General features: G+C 42.0%; 1 protein-coding gene across 1 annotated transcript in view; it reads right to left on the reverse strand.

The window, feature by feature from the left end:
* LOC111863047 overlaps positions 1-13804 on the reverse strand; it is a gene marked incomplete at its 3' end in the record, with an annotated part of 400943 nt that overhangs the window by 267103 nt on the left and 120036 nt on the right. The window lies entirely within an intron of this gene.

Here is a 13804-nt window from a genome sequence, read left to right on the forward strand (position 1 = left end):
AATATCTTCCTTCACAATTTTGTTCCATCATCACCACACACACAAATATATGTCAACATGCTCGCATTTTACAGAGTTCGCTGACGATACAATTATTCTGTAATCGCATTTTCATTCTTACAACTGACACCAGCAATAACGTTCCTATATTAACTTTTTAATATATTTCTGAGAGACCAATCAATAGAGGACAACTAAGGCTACCCATTCAAACAAGCGAAACAACAAAAACAAACATGAAATTTAAGTGTATCGAGCAGTGCCACTCTCTGCGAACTCGCGACTATTGTTCTCTGTATGTACGTTGAGTGACGCATTAGCGCCATCTTCAGCCATTTTTGATGGAGCAGTAAAAATATTATATCCGTGTATAGTATATGTCTTACGTCAACACCTGGAGTAGGAAATGATTTATAACAACCAGATTACTATTTTTTCTTCAGAATTTGTTACAGACTGTAAAAGTATTACAAAGTTATTCCACAGTAATTATTCCCAGCTTGAAAACAATGAACTTTAGAAATTGGAAACGAAAGTCACTGGATAAGGACCAATGGGGAGCAATAGTAAAAGAGGCCATGGTTCATGACGGACTGTAGCACGAGCAGAAAAAGGAAATAATAATAATAAATTATTTCCAGCTTATGCCGTGACATACACAATTAATTATGAAAATATGTTCAATTACTTTTCTTCCCCACATGAAATTCCCAAGCATACTTCGCAGAATTTAAATCTGACACTTGGTTACATGTCAATACGATGTTAACATCTGCGGAAGGGCTTGTGTTCCGACTTCCGAACCTTTGGCCATTTCCGTGCGGCCAACCCACGGACCTGCTTATTATGTAGGAGAATACGGAATTGTATAGTCTATTATTTTCAGAGATTACTTCGTTACAATGGGACACAATGTGTTGGTTTGTTTGTTCTTGCATCAGATTTCGTTTCCAAAACAATAATGATAATTAAACTGGGATTAATAAAACAGATAAAAATATGAAAGCATGCAGAAAACGCAAATCCGTGTGGACCACATATGTACAGGTATAGTCTGTACGTGACTATTCTACCAGAAGCGCGTCAGAATTACACCCCCTGATAACACACAAACGATGCACACCAGAAATGCTTACTAATTAGAATTCTGTATTCGGAATTGTTCCACTGTGTGAACCGATACAAGGTTGGACTATATTACAGAATCCATACTTCTGGAGGGCATGTTAATATAGTCTCCCGCCATGTCTTCAAAGAGATTTCTGCTAGAACAATTAATCTCTTGCTCCCTAACAGAATGGGTTTCCCCAGCAGTAGACAGTTGCATGCCAGCTCATGAATTCTCTATTGTTATAAATCCATAAATCTCATTGTTATCGTTTAAAAAAAACGGCATTTCATTTCCGTTCGAGTCAGTACAGACAGCTCACAACCTGTTTCTATACGATTCACTTTGACATCAATGTGCCTCCTGAATTCTTTCCATGTCTCCTTTCTTTGAGTGTTCTCTTTCCATAGATTCGTCAAACAAAATTAAGACCGTGAAGAATACTTCCTTTTGCTGGGATGTGATGCCGTACAGTTGGGTAGAAGTGTTAAGATGTTTTGTACAAAAGTACTGCCTCAAACTTCTGGGTCGATGAGTGAAGGAAGCAAAGAGCAAGCAGCTTTCTTGGTTTGCTCTTCGTCCCTGATCAAAACCGTGAAGACATGTTCCTCTCAAACGTGGATAAACTTCGACTTGACCATACGGTTTCGTGTCCCTCACAGCCAACGCCGTGAGAAACTGAACTCTCACAAAACTGACTCAATCCTTTATAATTCGATCCCGCCATTACAGTCTGGGTTCATGATGGTGACGTTAAATAAATTTCAAACAAATAAAACAAAAATTCCAAACGCTTCATGGTGCAGGCCTACGTCTCTTGGCCCCACATTTCGTGGGGAGAGAATATGTGGAAAGCATCTATATGACTACATTTTTTATTAATTAATAAAGACTGGGTAACGCAGAACTTAATTACAATTAAAACTAGCTGGATAACTAACGATTAATTTTTTTTCTAAACCTAATATACTACGTAAATTAAAACTAAGTCACTTCCACTGAATTACTTAGTACTTTAACATTTTACTAGTTCGAACGGTTTCTTCCGTTTGAGTCGTCTAATGATATTGTTCACGTTGAGAAATCTGGACGCTTCAATGTTGACATGGTTTTGGAGTCTCTTTTTATGAGAGGTGGCGCACTTAGTGATGATATCTGTAACCGTCTCGATCCCAAGGTCACAATGAAGGTCACTGTTACGACGTACCCTGGTGCATTGACAATACACTTTAGCACTTCGTTCTGATAGCGTTGAATGACGTGAATATTGGATTCACTGGCGCAGCCCCAGAGCTGGATACCGTAACTCCAAACTGGACGTAGAGTTTGTTTGTATAATGTAAGTGTATTGTGGATTGATAGCTCAGAATTGCGTCCAAGCAGCCAATACATTTTTCTGAACTTATTGTTGAGCTCATCACGTTTTTTCTTAATATGCTCTTTCCACGGTAACTTGGAGTCTAGAGTTATTCCAAGATATTTCGCTGTGTTGGCGCATGGGGTATGACTACTAAAGGCAGTTACGTAAATGTTTTCATAGGATCAAGGAATATTCTAGAAGAAAAAATATATCTTACGGCTGTGAGAGGTAAAAGGTAAATCTATCCCTGCAACAGGTCGTGAAGGCCCATAGGGTTGAGAGATGTCGAGGCTCACATTTTCTACAAAATCGGTTCACAGATGGCGGTGAGGATGTCAGCCTTATGCGCCGGCAGCCCTTTACTCCCAGGAAGATTTCTAGTATTCATTTCTGTTAGGTACTGAGTCAACCCCTGGGCCATAGTGAGGCTGGAAGAATTAGGTCAATTGAAGAAATCCGGTGACCTCATCGGGACTTGAACCCGCGACCTTCCGGCTTGTGTCATAGTTTTCCTTACTGCTGTGAGGTGTGCAACAACAACTGTAGTGACGATATTCGATTGGCAGCAAATATAAAATTTCGTCGGCGGCCTCTTTGACGGTTCTGTTATTTGCAAGCAAGAGTAACTGGATCAAATGAAATACTTTCACCATCGTCACTCTACCACAAATGATCGAAAGGTTCTCCGCCGTCATGGCAAACCCGGAAGATTTGAAATATCAGCTGCAGGATAAAGGTAGGGGCTGTCTTACATCGACCCGATTATCTGTATGCGGGATCAGAACCATCGCCATCATCACCCAACCGCAAGGAGCAGAAAGGATAAGAATCCTCGTTGCCTTCCCCATACCAGAACTACGAAGGCGTTAGGTTAGAGGAAATCCTGTTTTACATCTGTCCCACTGTTTATCTGAGAAACATGAATCACTGTTATCATCATCAAACCACAAGGAACTGAAAGGTTTATTTTCCGCTGCCAATAAAAGATAAAATGTTCCCATATTATCACTACATTTCCGGGCAGAGAAAAAAATCTATGCCACAAGGAGTAACCTCAGAAACCATCACTTTTACACCACAGGTGTAGCCGTATCCCAAGAACAGCAGGAATGTCGCTTGACCCAATCAGACTGGTCCCAGACTTAGATAGTTCCATTAACTAGGCAGTACTGTTGAATTGCGCCCAATGGATAGGACATCAATCACGGAAAATGGTTAGTATACCAGGCAATGTTATAAATATCAAAGAGTAATATACAATGTAGGCCGGTCACGGTAGCCGAGCGGCCTAAGGCATGTACTATCATCGCTCGCTTGGAAACCGTGACCGTGGGTTCGAATCCCACTCAGGGCATGGATGTTTAGTTTCTGTGTGTGCGTTTTTCTGTGTTTGTGTACAGGTAGAGGCCTTGCGATGAGCTGATCACCCGCCCAAGGAGCCCTACCGAATGTGTATGATCTAGAAAAACCGAAGTGAACGGAGAAGTTCATGGAGGTAGGCCTAGGCCCACTAGGGTTGTAGTGCCAAGGAAAAAAATATATACAATGTACCTTTTCCTTTGTCTTAATATAACGTGTCCGTCTATCAGCAGCCAACTGCTCATTGAATGTGACTAGACGACCATCAGAGAAAGACTTGATGCCAAAATGATTTATCGCGCTAATGTTTCGGAATTCAAAATCTCAGTCTCTAAGAAATCGGCACAGAAAGGCCGCGCCATAGCTCGAGCGGTTAGTCATTGGCTTCCCACCGCGGCGGCCCGGGTTCGATCACGGGTCTGATCAAGTGGGATTTGTGGTGAACAAAGTGGTGCTGGGGAGGGTTTTCTCTGAGTACTTCGGTTTACCCTGCCAATCTTCATTCCACCAAATTCTCCATCATCATAATCACCCGGGGTAGGTACAATAGGCCAATCAGTGGCCGCCGTGCCGAGTGGACCCACTTGGACTCCACCCCCCACTAAGCGAAAAAAAAAGAGGGTTGAAGAAAGTGGGAATTCTTACAAATGAAACAAGGGATACGCAGCAACAAATATAACACTTTAGGACAAAAAATTCAAAATAATTCTATGTAGCTCTGATTCACTATACTGTTAAGTAATGAATTGTTAATATAATCAATGGCAAATAGGTTACACAAAGGTCAAATAAACTGAGCTAGAGGTATGAAATCAGGTACAACCAGCTGTAATTAATTAATTACAATACGTTTCATTCATACGAATTATTATAAATACCGAATTCAACTTGACAGAAGCATGTTGGTCCTGCAGCAATGCTTCTGAGTTGTGTTCTGGGGGCGGTTGGATCGAATCTCCGTTCAAACCTGACTATGGTTTTCGGTAGTTTTCCTCCGCAACCCCCCCCCCTAGTAAATTTCGAGATGGTACTTTAAATTAGGACATAACTACTTCCTTAACCCTTTCTATTTTATTACTCATGGAATGAGTTCTGATAGCGCAATGTGATAGGACACAATCACAGACTTGGACATTGACGTAACTATAAAGAATTTTATTTTGAAATATGATTTTGAAGTTTCTAGAGATCAAAGTGACACTTTGTAGTAATATTTTGTGGACAATTAAGTACACAGTTGACAAGCAATAAATACACCTCTGGACTCCGAAAGGAAAAAGTCGCAAATAGCCACACGTTTCACTCTTGGCGGTTAATAACTAATTACGCCGATATGTCCATTTTCAGCGATATTTCCATTGCTACCAATTGATCATACCAAGATATTTACTTTCAGCGTGGCTTCGTGCTTCTCACAATTTTTTCATAAACTATATCGTCCACGAAATAAAAAATAAACTAAGGTACTTCAGTTTTCATTCAGAACATCCTCATATTACAACTAATAATATAAGTTCAAACGTCAAAGCTACAACTTTTGTTAATTTTGGTTACACTACATGTTTTGACCCTTAGAGGACCACCGTCAGTTGTTTGTAGTTATACATTTTTACATTACTGGATTGCAACATGAGATGCCTATAATGCTATTTATATACACAGGCCATAAAGTGGCTACACTATGTTTATTTACATACTGTTTTGGGATATCAATTCATCTGAGACTAAAATATTAAACTTAACAATTAAGATAAAATTAATTTAAAAGTTAAAAAATTGTGAGCTATGATAGGCTTCGTGTCTTGAGCTGCAGTAGACCTCGCTTGGCCTCCTCAAATTCTTCTCTCAATGTGCTGTTATTATCATACTCAACCTTCTTGAGGACTAATGACCTATTTTTATACATCCTTCTTCCGTAATGACTGGATCGATGGTTAATGTTGTGTTTTTACACTGTCTAGTTTTCGTGGTATACTTATTGTTGTGTGGTCTATACTGGAAACACCTGAAGATGACCCTTTAAGAGTCGAAACATGTAGTGTAACGAAATTAATAAAAATCGTTGCGTTGATGGTTAAACTTGTATTATTAGTTGTACTTACACAACAGGATGCAAACAATATAAATAAAAAAACATATTACAAGTTTACTTAATACGTGGTCACATTCCACAATCCGATAAAGACGGCAAGCACTTTTACAAATATAAGCACATATACGAAACACACCTGTACTCACTTTACACAGAAGCTAGGCTGTATGCACTCCATGCACCACAACTCACCGTTACAGGCACTGTTAACACATCAGTATAGTTTCAACACATTAGTAAGAGAGTAACCTGTTGTCTTTGTATACAATGGTTTCGATTCCTAAAAAAACAAATTGTCTAAACCTCAGTGTATATGAAAGACAAACTTTCAGTCACGTCACACAGAACTGAGGGGACGAAGCATGCACAGAGAGAGACAGCTGAACGCCATATATTGTTGCAACCGCGCGCCGCTAGGTGGGTAAAGGGACTGACGGCAGAGGCTCGCGTGACTGCTTGTAGTGCGGAACTGCCTACTTGCTAGGCGCCTATATCATAAACAGCGCCTCTAGTTCAGCGGCCCGCCACTGCTGTAACACAATTACTGATTTAATTACAAACTTCTAGTAAACCTAAATATAGCTAAGGCACATTTATCATATAAAGAAAGGGTCGCCTGTTAGAAAATCATCATAAATATTTGACTCATATCAAAAGCTGCCTGTATCAAATTCCGTACTTTTCACTTCCCCTTTTTATTTGAAGTTGCGTCGCAACTGGACAATGGAAGGACGGCTAGTGAGTAGGAACGTAGCAGGAAGCAAGCGTGGACTGAGCTATTACCCAGCACTTGTCTGCAGAGACTGAGGAAAACCATGGAAAACCTATCATCATAGTCGGTATCCCGGCAGAGATTCGAGCAGGGTACCTCCTGACTACAAGTGAGAAGGGTTACTTGAAAAGACTTCCTCAGTCGCATCAATAAACTTTTTATATTCTTGGGGTGGGATGAGACTGAGTCCACTTGGTACGTCGGCCACTAACTGGTCTATTGTACCAGCCCCGGATGACAGACGATGAATGTGGAGGAGTCGGTGGAATGAAAATTGGCAGGGGAAACCTAGGTACTCGGAGAAAATCGGCCCCAGTGTTATTTTGTCAACCACAAATCCCATATAACCTGACATGGGTTCGAATCCGGGCCGCCTCGGTGGGAAACCAACGACTAACCGCCTGAGATATGGTACGGCCAATCAGTAAACTTACTTTTTACTCAATAGGCCAGACGTTCTATAGGACTTCTGACAGTAAGGCACCCGCTTACACAGAATGACAGAAAACATGTAAGCCGTAAGAAGGATTCAAACATGCGAGCTCAGCATTTAAGTGTTTTAAAACTGTAGAGGTCTCATATAACGCGGCTACTGTTGGTAAGTCCTTCCTCACTTTGAAATGCAGGCCGGATAATTTAGCACATAAGTAATGCGCAGTAAAGTACAGGATTGCAGAAATTGCCAAAAATTCTAGGAAGCAGACAAATATTTTAGGAGCCAGGCAATAGCTTATAAAAGGGTATCAACCACATCCAGACTGACTGATAAAATGTATTTCCCTTCTTTTTAATCTTTCACCCTTGACATGTTTCGGTCTGAGAGAGCATCTTCAGAAGGACATATCAATACAGGCGGAAACTACTATTACAATGTGATTTGTCAATATCAATACATACATACAATACCATTACAATGCCATGAATAAAAATATGATCCTTTAACAACTATATCGAGGTGCATGAATGCATTAAAATATTTATAAATTATTATAATTAGTTTGTTTACAAGTTTGGTTTAAAAAGACTATATTAAAATCTAGAATCAATTTTCCATGATTTATTTAAACCGTCTTGCAGTGCATACACTCATCTATCTCCTTCTCTCACTCGCACTACATGTTTCGGCATAATAATGCCATCTTCAGGTGCTTACTCATCCACGCCAAACTAGTTCATTGCATGCCTTGTCCTCACATTAAAATAACTAAAATATATATCTATCATATATATTGACAAATGTCGAANTAAAATATAACATTAGAATCAATTTTGTTCGTGTCCTTTATATTCATGACATTGTTATGATATTGTATGTATGTATTCATAATGACCAATCACATTTTAATAGTAGTTTCCGCTTGTATTGATATATCCTTCTGAAGATGGTCTCTCAGACCGAAACATGTCAAGGATGAAAGATCATAAAGGAGAGAAATACATTTTATCAGTCACACCGGATGCAGTTCATACCCTTGCATAATATTGCTAGTGTGACGGACCAGGATGAACCAAATCAGGTAACAGCGGCACTACGACCTTTCTTTGCCAGTACCATTCAGTCAGGAACATTTCCACCTCTATTTTTGGCAGCAACATCGGATTGATTGATTGACTGAAAATCGTTTTAATATAACCGAATTCCTTTGTGTGAAAATATCAGTTTTCTACCCATCGCGTTGCATCTTCCATGTTGAACACCGTGAAATCATCAATTCAGCATGCCTGTAATGATGACAATCTTATAGCATTAAAGCCCCTCTCGCACTAGGCTGCCGATAGAGGCAGCACTAAACAACTTGGTTAGCAGAGGAAATCTATCGGTCTGTCCACATGACCAAGAACAGGCAGCCTCTGCCTATGACTTTAAGTCCATACCACACACATAGATCATTTCCTCATCTTGTATATTACCAATCAACATTTTCCTCAGATAAATGGTTAGGACTTTTGTTTTGCTATTTCCAGTTTCCTGAAGCCGATCTCTTTCTGAAGACCGCAAGAAAGTAGCAAACACCGATGCTGCTAGTGAGAAAAATATTCCCGATACCAGAAAACCCTCTTAGGCTATTGTAGTGCACTATTAATCAATGGTTCCTTGTCAATCAAAAATGAGTTCAGCATGCACTCTGCGCAGCTGTCGAGTTGCGTCCATTCGAAAATGTCATTAAGCATCTACTTTTGCTGATGTTTTTACTGCCTTACTCTTGTACCTAATAACTGAAATTTTTGAAGATTAAAGACCATTTGTGCTCATCCTGTACATCGCAGAAAACATTCCACAGCACATGAATACAGCATCCAGGACGCATGTAACGAATTAACCGATTTAATTACTATATTCCAGAAGTCACGTACCACCCAGCCTATGGTACAGTCCCACAGCTTGCAAAACACTACAATAGCGTTCTCTTCGATCAGACGTCTTCCACATGTGTGAGATGTAAAACAAATTCCGTGGCCTGTAGTCCGCAAGCGAACTATATCGACCGAGAGACCGCCGCTTTCGGCGAAGTTAGTGCCAACTTTTGCGGATAGAGGGTGTCGCGTGGTCAGCGCAACGGATCCCCACGGCTGTTAATTTCAGTTTTCTAGACCGCAGCCGCTATTTCCTTGAGGTAGCTGCTCAATTATCCTTACGAAGCTGACTGGACCCCGTTCCAGACTTACTACTTCTCAGAAAATCTAGTAGCGCCGGGAATCGAACCCGGGACATCTGAATCTGTAGCCAGTAACTCTGACCAATAGACCACAGAGGCGGTCCATGTGCGATGTAAGGGTTTCAAATTGGTGTACATTCGTTTTAAAGTACTCTGGGTACTTCACAGAATCGAAATGGTACACATTTTCTATATTTAATTCCCATTGCTTGGATAGTGAAGGAAGAAGCAGAAAGCCTCTCCGAAACTCCAGTAATTATGTTTCGAGTTCAACACTCTGCTATACCCATAACACCTTACAATAGGAAATTATAAATATTCATTCTCATTTCAAGCTCAGATCTCAATTGCAATAAAACATGTGACTGATATGATGTCGAATAAAATCACAACACTCGTCCAAGAACATCCGTTAAGGGTATAGTCTTCTTGCACCCGTATTTACTGGCACTCCTGTAACATCCTTACGAATAGTCACCCGCTCTAAAAACCTTAAGAGGCCCGTTCGTTCTCATTTAATGAAAACGAAGCTGGGTCCTCTGAGATGAAGATCCCTGTTGAATGGGAGCGAGCGGTCAAGTGGGTAGCAACCTTGCTTCGTGTTCGGAAGGTCCCGGATTCAAACCTCGGCACTAAGATAGGTTATCCTGCTTTTCTTCAATCCCTCCAGACAAATATCAGGGTAGTACCCCAAGTCAGGTGCAACTGTTTCTCTTAACATTATTATTCATTAATCATTCTAACACTCGAAGCTATATAGCCCGAATAATATAAATAATACCGCTTCTTTCTTGTTCAAGTCATCATTCTTTCTCATTTTCATAGGTTACACAGAGTCGAAAATCCCGAAGAGATCATTGGATTTTTCAATTTACCTAATCCTTCCAGCCGCACTATGCCCCTGGGGTCGACTCAGCCTCTAAAGAAATGAGTACCAGGAATATTCTTGGGGGTAAAGCGCGGGCGGGGCGTGGGGCTGACAAGTCTGTCGCCATTTATGAGCCGATTGTCTAGAAAATGTGGGAACCTCAACATCTCACAACCCCATGAGCCTCCACGGCCTGTTACAGGGATACCATTACTTTTACTTACACAGAGTCGAATGGTAGAGGTTCTTTAAATGGTGAGTTAGGCAGAATGTGGAAACAGACATCCGTAACTATTCTAGAATTTATGTGGAGAAAATGAAACCTCAAATTCTACGTCAAGATACCGGCCTTCGTGCTGATAAACGCAAAGAGATATTACTGATTACGAACCGTTCAATCCAGTCCCACTTTGGGGCTCACCGAGCCTCCTACACAATGACTACATGGGACACTTTCCCCGGAGGTAAAGAGGCAGGGGGGAGTGAAGTTGACCGCTCACCTCCATCTGGTGCCGAGGTCAAGAATGGTGGAGCTATACCTCCACTAGCCCCACATGTCTTCAAGGCACAAAGCTTACTTACATAAATAATGACAGAGATAACTTTACCTTACATTACCTTACCGTTCAAATTTGAAGTTTAGTACAAATGTAGCCACTGCTGGTTTTCCTCTCTGTCTGGCCAATGTCGTGTTACAGTAAAAAATGCTTGAGAAATATCAGAATCAGACAGCAATAAGCTCATCTCCTCTTATACAGCCCGGCATACTTGCAACACTCCCGCCATAATTTAACTCGTTTCCCTCTCCACGGACTCCTTGGCTGACGGACCGATCAGTTGCGAGACCCCCTGCTTTTCTATTTTATTATTCTTAGTGGGGTGAGACTGAGTCAATTTGGCACTGCGTCCACTACTGGGCCACTGTACCAACAGTTTATGGGATGAAGATTGATAGGGGAAACCGAGGTATTCTGCAAAAACTTGCCCCAGCGCCACACCACAAATCCCACATGACCAAACCCAGGCTCGAACCCGGACTGCCGCGGTGGGAAGCCAGCTACTAACCGCTTGAGCTCTGGCGTGGCCATGAGACCATGGAGAAACGTGAACTTATATTAATGCTGACAGCAGGATTTGAACCTGCGATCCCACTGTAAGGAAGACTGAACACCGCACGCGCAGTAAGACCGGGAGACCACAGTGCTCGGAATAATTATTTACTCACACTACGTACCACCATCGACAGAGACCGGATCATCGGCGCACCGATATTCTCATATTTTAATGAGTATGTTCACATGAAGTGTCACCGACACTGAACGCTACTCATCCTGCACGCGAGGCAGGCAATCACACTGTGTATGAAGCCACATATTTGCATCTCGCGAGCAAATTAAGAATACGCATAGCTTCATAACCGCGCTCCCATGTGTGCCTTCGGTGCATGGGATTTTGGCACACGATTTATTGAAGCGAATACACTTCGAAAATGAATGTGTGGGTCAATTAATCTCGTCAGCAATGGCCATCAAGGCAGTAGACCGTTTCTCTGGATAATACACATTGCCTCAGGCATTAATTTACCTCTTCAAGCACGAATTCTCTTCTGCAGTCACCCTAAAATCGATACCCAACACGTGTCTGATACTGAAATAATTTCACTGAATTTGATTCGTCGCTTGTAATCAATTACATCAATGTAAGCACTAACTAAATCTAAGGCAAGGTAAATGTAAAGTTGTCCTTGTGCTTAACTAAATTAAGCATTACGCCATGAAGGCGTATGGGGGAGTGGATGTGTAGATCCATATTTTCTTGACGTCGGCACTAGCTGGAGGTGAATGATCAGCTTCACGACCCGGCCGCTTTACCCCCGGCGAACGAGCCCCCGGTACCCATTGGATAGGAGGCTGGGTGGACCCCTAATCCGGTCTGGACGACGCGGAGATGAGAAAATTCTTGACCGTATCGGTGCTCAAACTGCGACTCCTCAGTCATCAAGCCTCTAGACAGTCGTTCTACAGATTACGTTGTAACTAATGTAAATTCTTACACCGACTTCTTCGAATTGCAAGATTCTTTGCATGATTTTTTTGGACTCATATTTCTTTTATAAAACCTGCATTCAGTATCTGGTACTCAACCTCTGCAGCGAGAAAGCGACTGAACTTTCATTTTAAAATGCTAAGAGGACTGGAAGTTTGAAGAAGGCAGGGGTCTAGGTACGCTGACAATCCAAACATGAATAACGCTCTGTTCTGTAAAACAAACGGGCCGATTATTCATCTATGGCGGTACGTGACTTTTATTATAACTTACAGAGTAGACTGAGGGCACGCAGTAGCGTAGTTCGTTGAGGCACTGTGCTACAAGCCGGAACGTCGCGGATTAAAGTTCCGGTGAGGTGGATTTTTCAATTGACCTAATCCTTCCAGCCGCACTATGGCCCTGGGGTCGAATCAGCCTCTAACAGAAATGAGTACCAAGGATCTTCCTGGTGGGTAAAGGGCGGCCGGCGCGTAAGCCTGACAACCTTACAGCCATCTGTGAGCCGACTGTCCAGACAATGTGTGAGCCTCGACGTCTCACAACCTTATGGGCCTCCACGGCCTGTTACAGGGATAGCTTTACCCTACCTTTACAGAGCACACTAGGTACGCAGTGACGAAAGTGCAAAAAAGAACGAACCGACAAAGAGAGATAGGACACACTCAGGTACACAGATCTGGAGAGATTTCGAGACCTTATATATTATTCAAATATAAATAAATATTAATTTTTCTCTTCTCCGCAGCGTCCATACCGACTCGGGCCCACCAAGCCTCCTATCCAATTGGTACCGAGGGCTGTTTCCCCGTGGGTAAAGCGGCCGGGGCGTGATGCTGACCACTCACATCCAACTAGTGCGCAGGTCGAGAAACGTACAGCTGTAGCTCCACTCCGCCATATGTCTTCATGGCAAATGCTTAATTAATTAAGCACATGAACAACTTTATCTTCTCTCTCTCTCTCTCTCCTCTCGCTCCCCCTTTGGAGCACAGGGCTGATTTATCAGTTTCATGATCAGTTTTACAGACGATAGGGCTTCTTGGACGGGTGATCAGCTCGTCGCGAGGCCTATACCTAAACACAGGACAATATAAGCATAGAATAAACACATACACACACCAAAAATCCCATACCTTGTGGAGGACGCGAACCCACGATCCCGGCTTCAGAGAGCGAAGACAGTTCATGCCTTTGACCGCTCGGCTACCGTGACCGGCAACTTTACCTTACATTTGCAAATTAATCCTGTCGAAGCAGGACTAACGCTGTAAACCTGTACCGTGATTTCAACAATACTTAATAAACATGTTAAATCAGCACTAATTCAAACAATAATATGTAATCAAGCCGAATCAACAATCAGACTGGTGGTAAATGCAACAATGGGACCCCAGTCACTTATGAAATGTGTTAGTGCGGTAATCTCTTCCACCCGCAAGAATAGCGCTGACGTTGCGCTGAGGGTAGCGGTCACGCAAATCAGCTATAATCTGTTCCAAAATATCTCTCACAATCTTATCGTCCAGCCGAGTGTCAGAC

This window comes from Cryptotermes secundus, unplaced genomic scaffold (genome assembly GCF_002891405.2).
Source record: "Cryptotermes secundus unplaced genomic scaffold, Csec_1.0 scaffold1525, whole genome shotgun sequence".
Lineage (NCBI taxonomy): Eukaryota > Metazoa > Arthropoda > Insecta > Blattodea > Kalotermitidae > Cryptotermes > Cryptotermes secundus.